Below are 10,048 nucleotides of genomic sequence, written 5' to 3'. Positions count from 1 at the left end.
GTTAGCATTGACGGGCTTCCTGATTCCTGCCTTCACCCCTGACCTGTATTAGTTTTAACATCATACCTAGGTCTCAAAATACCTACAATAAGGATGTGTGCTCAAATAAAGTTGATAATAGTATATTATTATATTTTGGAAACTAGCTGGTGGGAGGGGTACAGTAACACTATCGAATGCCCTACTTAGAGGTGTGCTACTGTGATTTCTTGGGCCTGGCTAACTCTTCAGGTGCATTTCATCATTCCGAAATTTTCTACCTGAATATTACTTTAAGGACTGAAAACTATAATTTGTAAACCATAAATATATGTATATATGTTCACGAACGCCTTTAGCTATTCGCAGCGTCTTGATCTTTCAGAAAATCATTGAATTTTTGACGCAGGACATACCTAGCTAAGCTGACCCTTATCAATCAATTATTCATATCCATTTGCCTTCAGCATTCACCTTCCAATATGGTTCCCATTATCTCTTAAAATATTTTATAAGCTTAGATGAAAAGTTCTGATGATAATTAGCGAACTTTTCTTGACTTATTCGGGATATAATGGACATTCATTGTTTCTCCTCTCCACTCCTTTGGAGAGTTATTTTTATTCGACACCATAGTCAATGTTTTCTAGAGGTATGTTTGTCTGACTATTCCTTTCACTATAATCTCAAAAGTAGTCTTATTAATATTCAAGATAAACAATTCCATCAAAATCCAATAATAGCCGATTCCAATGTCTCTTCGGGTTTCACACCTCGCAGCACACAAATATTACCTTTAAGGATGTTGGCTTCATATGTTCACATTTTATTACCGTTTATTCGTGGCATGGAGCACATCCTGTTTACACTACCCTACATGATATTTGCTTGAGGGAGTAGTGAAGCTTTCATGCGTGGTGTACGTGGATATTGTCACAGTGCCCACGTGGGCCAAAGATACATAGTGCAAAGTTGATGACGTTGTTTTCGTCCATCAGTTCTACGACGACTTTAATATTTTTTATATTGACACAAGTTTTATGGATGCACATATTATTGCTGAATTGGTCCTTGAGAAGATTGAAATAGTCAATACATAAATACTTATACATATGGATGCATCCTTTTTTATTTTTTTCAATTTCCATATTATTGACGGACGATTTGATCATTTTCAAGTAAAAAAAATTAAAGGAAATAATTGACTACAGTTATGGGGAATTAAATAGTTTTACCATGTTATCTGCATAGAGATTCTGACGATAGATTTGTGTGTTAGCCATAAGGCCCTATATGGCGCACAGGCCACCAACCACATCTACTAGCAACCGCTACAAGTTCCTGGTAATATGCTTTAAATCACTTCATGACTTGCGTAAAAATCTGCACTCTTTCTTCTATTCTGCACCATTTAGGCCTAGGGCGATCCAGCTTTGGCCGTGTTCACGCGATAGCAACTTCCATTGGTACAACTCCTAATGGAGTTAACATCCTTTCTCCGGAATGCCCCAGATACACTCTATTTTAACACTATCGAAACCCTTCTTAAAATCGAGAAAAACTATGTTTGGAGGTGATCTAAGGTCTATGCACTGTTCCCTACGAGGGGACGCACTAGTCACACGCAAGCAAAATTAGTCATCATATGATGGTCTATTTCTAGGCACTTTTTATTACCCACATTCAGAAGATAACTCATGATCACGATATGGTCCCCTGTTGAACTCCATTCAACTCCTCATAAAAAGTTTTCTTCTGCTCTGAATTGAAAGTCTCTGGCCCAACACTGTACCATTAAGATATTCTCCATTCTACATCGGAGTTCTGCAGCCAATTTTCTGTTGGATATCGGTGCCTAGGACATAAGAACACCCATTCCGGATACAGAAGCATTTGTCCAACACCATATTCACCTCCGGGCAAGCTTACCAAACGACAATGATACAGTCCAGAGAAGTTGCACACATATTTTCACCACTTCGCTTCGCTTAACCCCGGAATGTCCTGTAATTCTGGGGAGCCTCGATATTCCTCGTTAAAGAGCGTTTTCAGATTGCAGAATCCGATCATTAGCCGTAGATTAAAGCCAACGGATGCAGCCATATAATCAATCCACCACCAAAATATGGTAGCCATTTCAGAACCTTAAGAAAGTTCGGCAATTGGCAGGTTGTTGGCTTACAAATCTTTGCACCTTTTATTCACTTTTAAATTAAGGGAGAAAATACTGCGGGCGGTAGCTTTCCGGCTTATCCTGGCTGAAGTTTCTGCCCTCTAACTCTGAGATGTCTTGATACTGTACAACCATTTAGATTATTATAATTCCTTCCTCCTCGTTTAAACAGGCTTGGGGCCGCCTACGGTGGTAATGTAAATTTATGAAAAATTATAATTCAAGATTCTCTATCATACTCTTAATTCGACTTTTGTATACGACTTCTTTTCGGTCTGAAATGGGCATGGCAGTTGGTTAACAGTTCTAAAGTTCTACTTTTCAAATTCGCGAAATTTACTGTCACCTCTACTGCAAGCTGATAGGTCATGTGCCTTTTTATACCACTTGACTGATTTTTCCTGAGGCAAAACACTTAAACAGCAGCTTTTTTCAGATTAGAGAAACCCAATCTGTCTTTCAGTTAGCCATCATGTACTCAGGGGCACTGATGACCACAAATGTCCTGTTAAAACTGATTCAGAAAGTTTTTGTAAAAGTCCTCTTCAGTAACAATCCTATCTACTTCTTATTATCAGCGATCTGGCGCTTTAAAGCAAAATAATTATCCTTTACCATATCTCTAAGTAATTCTGCTAGCATTATTGGATTGAAAAAGAGGATCCACCCTATCTGGGAAATTTTGCTTCCTATATTGCGTAGAACCAGTTTACTTTTCACGTTGCATGTAACTTGAGCATTGCCTCCCGCCTGTGTGGTTGGCTGGTTAAATTGTCAACCTCTCTGCCTCTTCATTAAAATGATGGTTGATCTTCTTCTTTTTCATCAGCCTTTGTCTTGTTCACAAGCGGGGTCGGCTCCTCGTGATCGCTTTCGCTATTTAGTTCTACCAAATGCCTGATCTGGATGCAATCGCGAGGCTTTCAAATCCTCATACAGCATACCAAACCATGGTGTGTTTCGGCCGATCTTTTGGTCGCTAAACCTCGACTTTAAGTTTAGGATCTGCGGGATCCTAAGTCCCCATCCACATGATGGTGGACCGGACTAAATGAGGAGCAACTTACTCCCACGTTTTTTAGTCCATGGATCCCTAGTTTGGAAACGTGGGAGTAAGTTGCTCCTCATTTAGTCTGGTCCACCATCATGTGGATGGGGACTTAGGATCCCGCAGATCCTAAACAACAACCTAGCTTCAGCCTTAGTCTAGCTTAGACTACAACGACTGGCGTTTTATGTCCAATATAACTCGCAACCTTGTCGTGTTTTTGCGATGATAAAAGGGAGCGTCTTTCCACCTGTTGGGACTTTCGGTCACGCTGCTCCCAGGGCAGAGGTGAGGCAGCGTTTGATGAGTTGCCTCTGCCCTGGACGAAACCGTCAGTCATCTTTAATTTTTTCTCGACTTTAAGGTTCAGACCAATCTTGGCGTGTGAATTCCCATTAGCGCGAATTAGGTGACCATACCGTTGAAGACGCCTCTCTCGCAATTTTTGCACTGTCGTCGCAACTCCATATCGATCATGGATAATGTGATCAAAACGTGTCATGCCACTAGTCCAACGCAACATCTTGGTTTCCATTACTGGAAGACGACGTCCATTGTCTTTTATAGTCAGCCAAAACTCTGAACCATAGAGAGCGACAGGACGGACGACATTTCGGTAAATTTTAGATCTAAGATGTTCGTTAGGGGCGCTAGACGTTGGATGTGACGGCGTCCATAACAAGAACAAAAAGGAGTGGATGAAGATCGTTTATCATTAAAGCCTTCTTTTATTTCATCTTGACTAATTTAGGAATTCTCTAGTTAAGAAATAACACCCAGTGATTATCTTAAGGTTATAAAAAGAGGATTTGATGCAAACAAGCAAGCATTCGGATAGGCATATAAAAAGATAAATGCGCAAAAGGATTAGTTCAAATTACCAGTAGTGATTAATCGAAAAATGCCAACAAAAAATCAAGGCGAGTCACTATCCGAAAATAGGAAGAAACTGTGCCAACTGGTCCTCCTAATTACAGACTAAGTGTAGGGCGGCGACCATACTCGGTAAAACTACCTGTCATGAATCCAAGAAAAAAACCTAGACTTGACTAGACTAAACAAGAGATATAACAACGGATCCGGTAAAGAAATACGACAGTGATTTGCCCATTTTCTCATGAAACATATAATTTCTGCGCAATGTAAAAATTGTTCAGCAATATAAGACTGATATAATAACAGTATAAGAGGTGGGCAGGACCAGGAGAATATCCACTTTACCATATATGTTGGTTGCCATCTGTGCTCGGTAGATGATTCCTAGTCAGCGAATAGTGAAACATGTTCCCTTCTGCTTTGTAAATTTGTACAAGCAAACGACTGATAGAAATCTTTAAAACGTGAACCTCCTTAAAGTTCTTGGCAATACAGAGTCGTAGTAGGTCAACTTTTATGAAACAGTGTCATACCTCGAAATTTCAACAACCAAGTAACTAAGGAGCCCGTATTCAGACGATGAGTAGCACACTCTAAATTTTGTAACTTTATTGCTAAAGAAACGACAACAACGCCTCGGATAGAGACTGACGCCACGGAGAAGACCTCTGGTTATCGAAAACGGAGTATGTTTGTCTTTCGAAATGTGCGCATGCTCGTCGACAACGGTAACAAGGGTCCTCAGAATGCTTTCTCTAACTTAAACGGGAATTCCAGCGATATAAACTGGATATTCTGGGCCTAAGCGAAGTAAGATGGTGTGGCTCTGGAGATTACACCTCTCCCTCTTGCTACACCAATGGCAATGCACTTTGTACTCTGAAAAGCCAGTGTCGGATTGCTTCTAACTGCTACCGCAAGGTCCACATTTTGGTCCAAGTTAAGGGCATCACAATTGTATGCGCTACGTACCAACGAAGACTCCAGATATGGTGGATAGCAACGAGCAACTAAGCGCGGTTCAGGGGAGGCTTCTTAAGGTGACATTGTGATCGTGATGGGTGATCTGAATACCAAGATGGGACCTGACAAGACCTTGCTTGGAGATGTGATGAGGAAACGCGGCCTTGGTGACCACAATGGTAATAGTGGGAGGGTCATGGAAACTGATCGATGAACGGAAGAGGTTGAAGGCTCTACAGAACGCTGCGGGCGTGACGCGCTCGAACTCCGATACCGAGCGAAATCGCGAGAAGCAATGTAGGTCGAGATAAGAGAAATTTCGCTATTGTGCTGGTCAGGGAAGCAGAAGACGCCACAGATAGCAATGATTTCAGAACTGTATAACGCATCATGAAAGAGCTTGCATGTGGTCGCAAATCGTTCGATGGTCCTGTGAAGGATGTCAACGGTCGACTTCTCATCCACGATTATGAACAACTGAAGAGGTGGAAAGTAAACTTCACCAACGTTCTTGACCATATTACAACCAGTGAGATTCCTCCTCTTGTGGATGAAATACGGATAAACTTAAGGGGGTTTTGCAGTCAATTACTAGAAATTATTGTAATATACTATTATCGACTTTATTTGGACAGATATCGACATGGAGGATATTTCGGAGCCTAGGTCCGTGAAAGAAATTATCACTTTCGACTCACCGCACTCCACACCTTTTCAACAAATATCAAAACTAAGGCCGACTTCGGAGAGTACTACCCGAGATGTTTCATTTGATACCCTACATGACTATATTTGTTGAAAATAAATTTTACCCCCTCCCTTCTGCATAAAAGCCCGCCCCCCTTAAATGCGACGTAGAATGATGTAACTCACTATATGCGCGAGCGTTCGCAGTTCAGACCTTTCCACCAAATTAGGTATGAATCGCAATAAGCGTTTCCGAGAGAAATGCTTATGATAGACAGTAAACCAATTTTAATGAGGTTTTGATTTACACAAAACCTTAAAAAGGGGGCTCGTTTTGAGTGTGATAATTGGAGGGGTATCTGCATTCTCCCTGTCGTTACATACCTAAAATAATCCTGGAATGCATCAAAAAACATCTCGAAAGCTTGATCGACAGAGAGGAAGGTGGTTTCCACTCCGCATCATCCTCAACCACATAAACACCCTACGGATCATTTTGGAACAGTGCGCAGTGTATGGAGCTTCGTTGCAGCTGCTATTCATCGATTTCGAGCTTTCGACAGCGTGAATAGGAAGTGTGGCTGGAGTGCTCCACGCAGGAGGCAGATTCCGGAGAAACTAATAGCTATTGTCAGAGCGACATATGTTGGCGCAACACGTGTTATACTGAGGTAAAATCTGGATCTGGGGGTCCAAAGCGGAGTCCGCCAAGATTGTATCCTGTCGCCGATGTTATTTCTTCTTTTTACCGGTGATGTTCTTCATGCTTCCTTGTCCGGAGGACGTGGAGGAATTTAATGAGCAATGACATCTTTCTTCAAAACCTCGACTACGGTGATGACATCTGTTTGCTTTCTTACCGGGTCATGGACCTTAGGAAAATGGCTCCGGATTTGAAAAGAGAGGCATGTAGTGTTCGACTAAAGATAAACACGAATAAAACCAAGGTTCTCAGCCTGACGGGTCATTGTACTTGCCCAATCTGCATTAATGGCCAGGGCAATTAAAGCAACGATCAATTTGTATATCTAGAAAGCGTGGTTTCTGCCGGCGGAGGTACCGAACTAGATGTTACCCGACGCATTAAATCCGCTTTCGCTGCCTGTCTAAGATCTAGAAATGCAGTTATCTCAATGAAAAGATCAAACTGGGACTGTTCTGTGCTGATGTTCTCTCTATGTTGCTATATGCGAATAGCACAGGAAAAGTGAACTCCACTGTTCTTCAAAAGCTCCAAGCTTTCATCAATACCTGTCTGCATCATATCGCCGGGGTACGTTGGCGTGGCACTAAATGCAGAACGACAATTGAATTGCAGGCTATGCCCAAAATGGCTGACGAATGGGCCGTCCCAAGGGCACCTGAAGTGGAACAGTAAAGGAAGGTCATCTACTCTGTATGCGTAAGGATGACCCAACGCAGAAATTCTATGATGCAATATCTAACTGCTTCAGATAAACCAATAGCGTAGGGATATCAAATTGATGTACGTCTCATAAGAAAACAGACAAAAATCCTACAAAAAATTGGCTGTGTAAAAAGGCTGATATCATCCTCAATACAACTAATCCATTCCATGGCGGGAAAAAGTGGCTATACCCGAAGAAAGAGTGGTACATGGACTGGAAGGTTGGAATCATTTGATCCTAGAAATTAGTATAGTTCGTTATCAAGTGCAGGACTCACGGCCACTCAATTTTTCAACAAAAAGGTTTTGTTTAGGCTCACGCCCGCTAAGGTCTGAACTGACGGTGACCCGATAAGATTCATACCCATGCCGGGTTTGTGAATAAATATATTTGGAGCCAACATCACCTGTAGCCTCTTCTAATCACGCTAGTCTGCAGGGCAGAGGTTGGGCAACGTCTGGAAAGTTGCTTTTGCCCTGACGGTGAAACCGTCAGCAATTTTGAGAGTGCCGATAACAAACAGTACAGATAAAGAGTCATCCGTTAGTCAGTAGATTGTGTAGGAGAGTTAACGTAGATTAAATTTAATCGTAAGTAATTCACATAAGTGCAATCGAACAGAGTTCTACAAAACAGAATATAGATATGAACACTTTTCACTTTTGTGAGGTCAATTAAAATGCTGATTTTTTTGTGTGTCATGAATGCAATTGGAACAAACCAGTGGCTCTGGCTTTTTCAGACAAACCGCAGCAGATTCTGTATCTATTTCGAACATCATTCAAGACCTTAAACAATATTGGGATGGAAGTGTATGTCAGATCTTTCGATAAAAGATAAAAAACAAAAGATGATGCAATTCTAATTTAGCAATCGGACCATATTAACGATAAAGTGGTTTTTTTATTGATGCCGAAAAATTGATTGATATTCGCCCGGATGGTGACCTTCAGACTTGAAGTTTTATCTTACGTCTAATTACGTACGTCTAATTTTGATTTGAAAGTAGCTATTTGCGTGAAAATTCCAGAGGAAGGTTGCGGAGAAGAGAAAGGAGGCGTTTGCATTTTCTCCATATTAGGCTAACTAGTGGACTAAGGAATTAAAATATAAAACTATACAAGAACATTATTCTAGAAATTCCAGAAATTCCGTTAAAGAAATGATCATTTTGACCCCCCGCACTCCCCACTTTTCCAACAAATGTTAAAACTAAGACCGCCTTCGGAAAGTACTAATCGAGACGTTTCATTTGATACCCCACATGACTACATTTGATGCATTGCCCAATTGCATGTATTGTGAAATCGCTCCACGTTCCATTTGTCCTTACTTTCGGTCACGCTGCTCCCAGGGCAGAGGTCAGGCAGCGTCTGATGAGTTGCCTCTGTCCTGGACGAAACCGTCAGTCAGCTTTTTGATTCTTATTTCAATTTAATTTCCGAACGCATGAATCTCTGATAAATGCATCATCTCACTTAAAGCAAGTAAGTGAAATGATTAGGGAAATATCACGGAAAAAAGGAAATAACTGCTTTCACAAAAAATGAACTCGGGCATTATAAATCAGAATGTTATGTATTCTTTTCATTCACTTTTGTTTCGCTTTTCACCGTGTATTGCATGACTGGGACGTGTACGTACTATGTTGTGCATTGACAAATGAATTTTTGTATTTGTCTCGGGCTAATGCCAATGTATACAGGTATTGCAAACAATTGATGCTGCTGGGATTATTGTTGTGGGTCTACACCACCGGTGTACGGAGTTTCGGATAGTTGTGCTAGAGATTGTTTAGAATGCGAGAACGATTGAAACTGTTTATTTACAATCACAATTTACTTCCCAACACAAGAAACACTAAACATAACAGTGCGCCAGGGAGAACCTGCACGCCTTTTATGTCCAGACCTGAGTTCCAACGACCTAACCGTGATCAAACTAAAGCAAGCGAAATCGGTGACCTTGTATATCTTCTTGGCTTACATGACTTACAACCGATCAGCTCCGCCAGAAGAATTTCAAGATTTGCGGTCCACGATCGCATCAAAGAAGACCAACTTGTTGATAGGCTGTGCCGCCAATGTGAAGGATACGCTTTGGGGCTCGAAAATTAATGAATGAAGTGAGTCTCTCTTTTATTTTATTATTAACACAAATCTGTCCGTGGGTAACAGGGGTAGTATGCCAACCTTCACTTCCCCAGCTCGGAGAATAATGACGGTTAGTAGGAGACTTTCGATATCACCTTTCTAACCAGCAATGGGATTTTTGGGATGGAGAACTGGAGAATATCGGACCTTCTCAGATCATAGTTGGGTACTTTTCAGTCTAGATATCGGTGTAGAGGTCTTCAGCTCTTTCAGAGGATCGATTGGAGAAATTTTGGTGAAGTTATCAAGAACAAACTCTTCAGTATGTAATATTCGCACGACAGAAAAACTAAACTCAAAATTTGGTCCCCTGGAAAAGGCATTAGAAACCCCCTCCAAAGTGCCCTGCTAAATACAGCTAGAAGACATTGCTGCCGTGATGGGAGATTCGTCCAGCCTCAGGAAGCTGAACACGAAGATCTTCAATATCTGCTAGAGGCACAAATATTGGCAGCTATACTAGGACCGCCTGAAGGAGTATATGTCGGCCGTCAAGACTGCCAAAGGCGGTCCTCGTTGGACTGTTCTCAGAACCAAAAGCACCAACGAGTCTGTTAGACCCAGTAATATTTTGTCCAAGGAACATAGGAGCCCAAGGCTCCTGGACGGAATCTTCTGATGAAACTCTGGAGCTACTGATTCAGACGCCATTCCCCACCAGAGAGGCGGACTGTGAATTAGAGCATCGCTTGGAGGGTATGTAGCCCAAGTCGTGTGAGACTATCAAATCGGTAATCATCCAGGATCGGCTGGGCTATAA

This window comes from Hermetia illucens, chromosome 2, assembly GCF_905115235.1.
Source record: "Hermetia illucens chromosome 2, iHerIll2.2.curated.20191125, whole genome shotgun sequence".
NCBI classification, from domain to species: domain Eukaryota; kingdom Metazoa; phylum Arthropoda; class Insecta; order Diptera; family Stratiomyidae; genus Hermetia; species Hermetia illucens.
Note: the sequence above shows the minus strand (reverse complement) of the source record.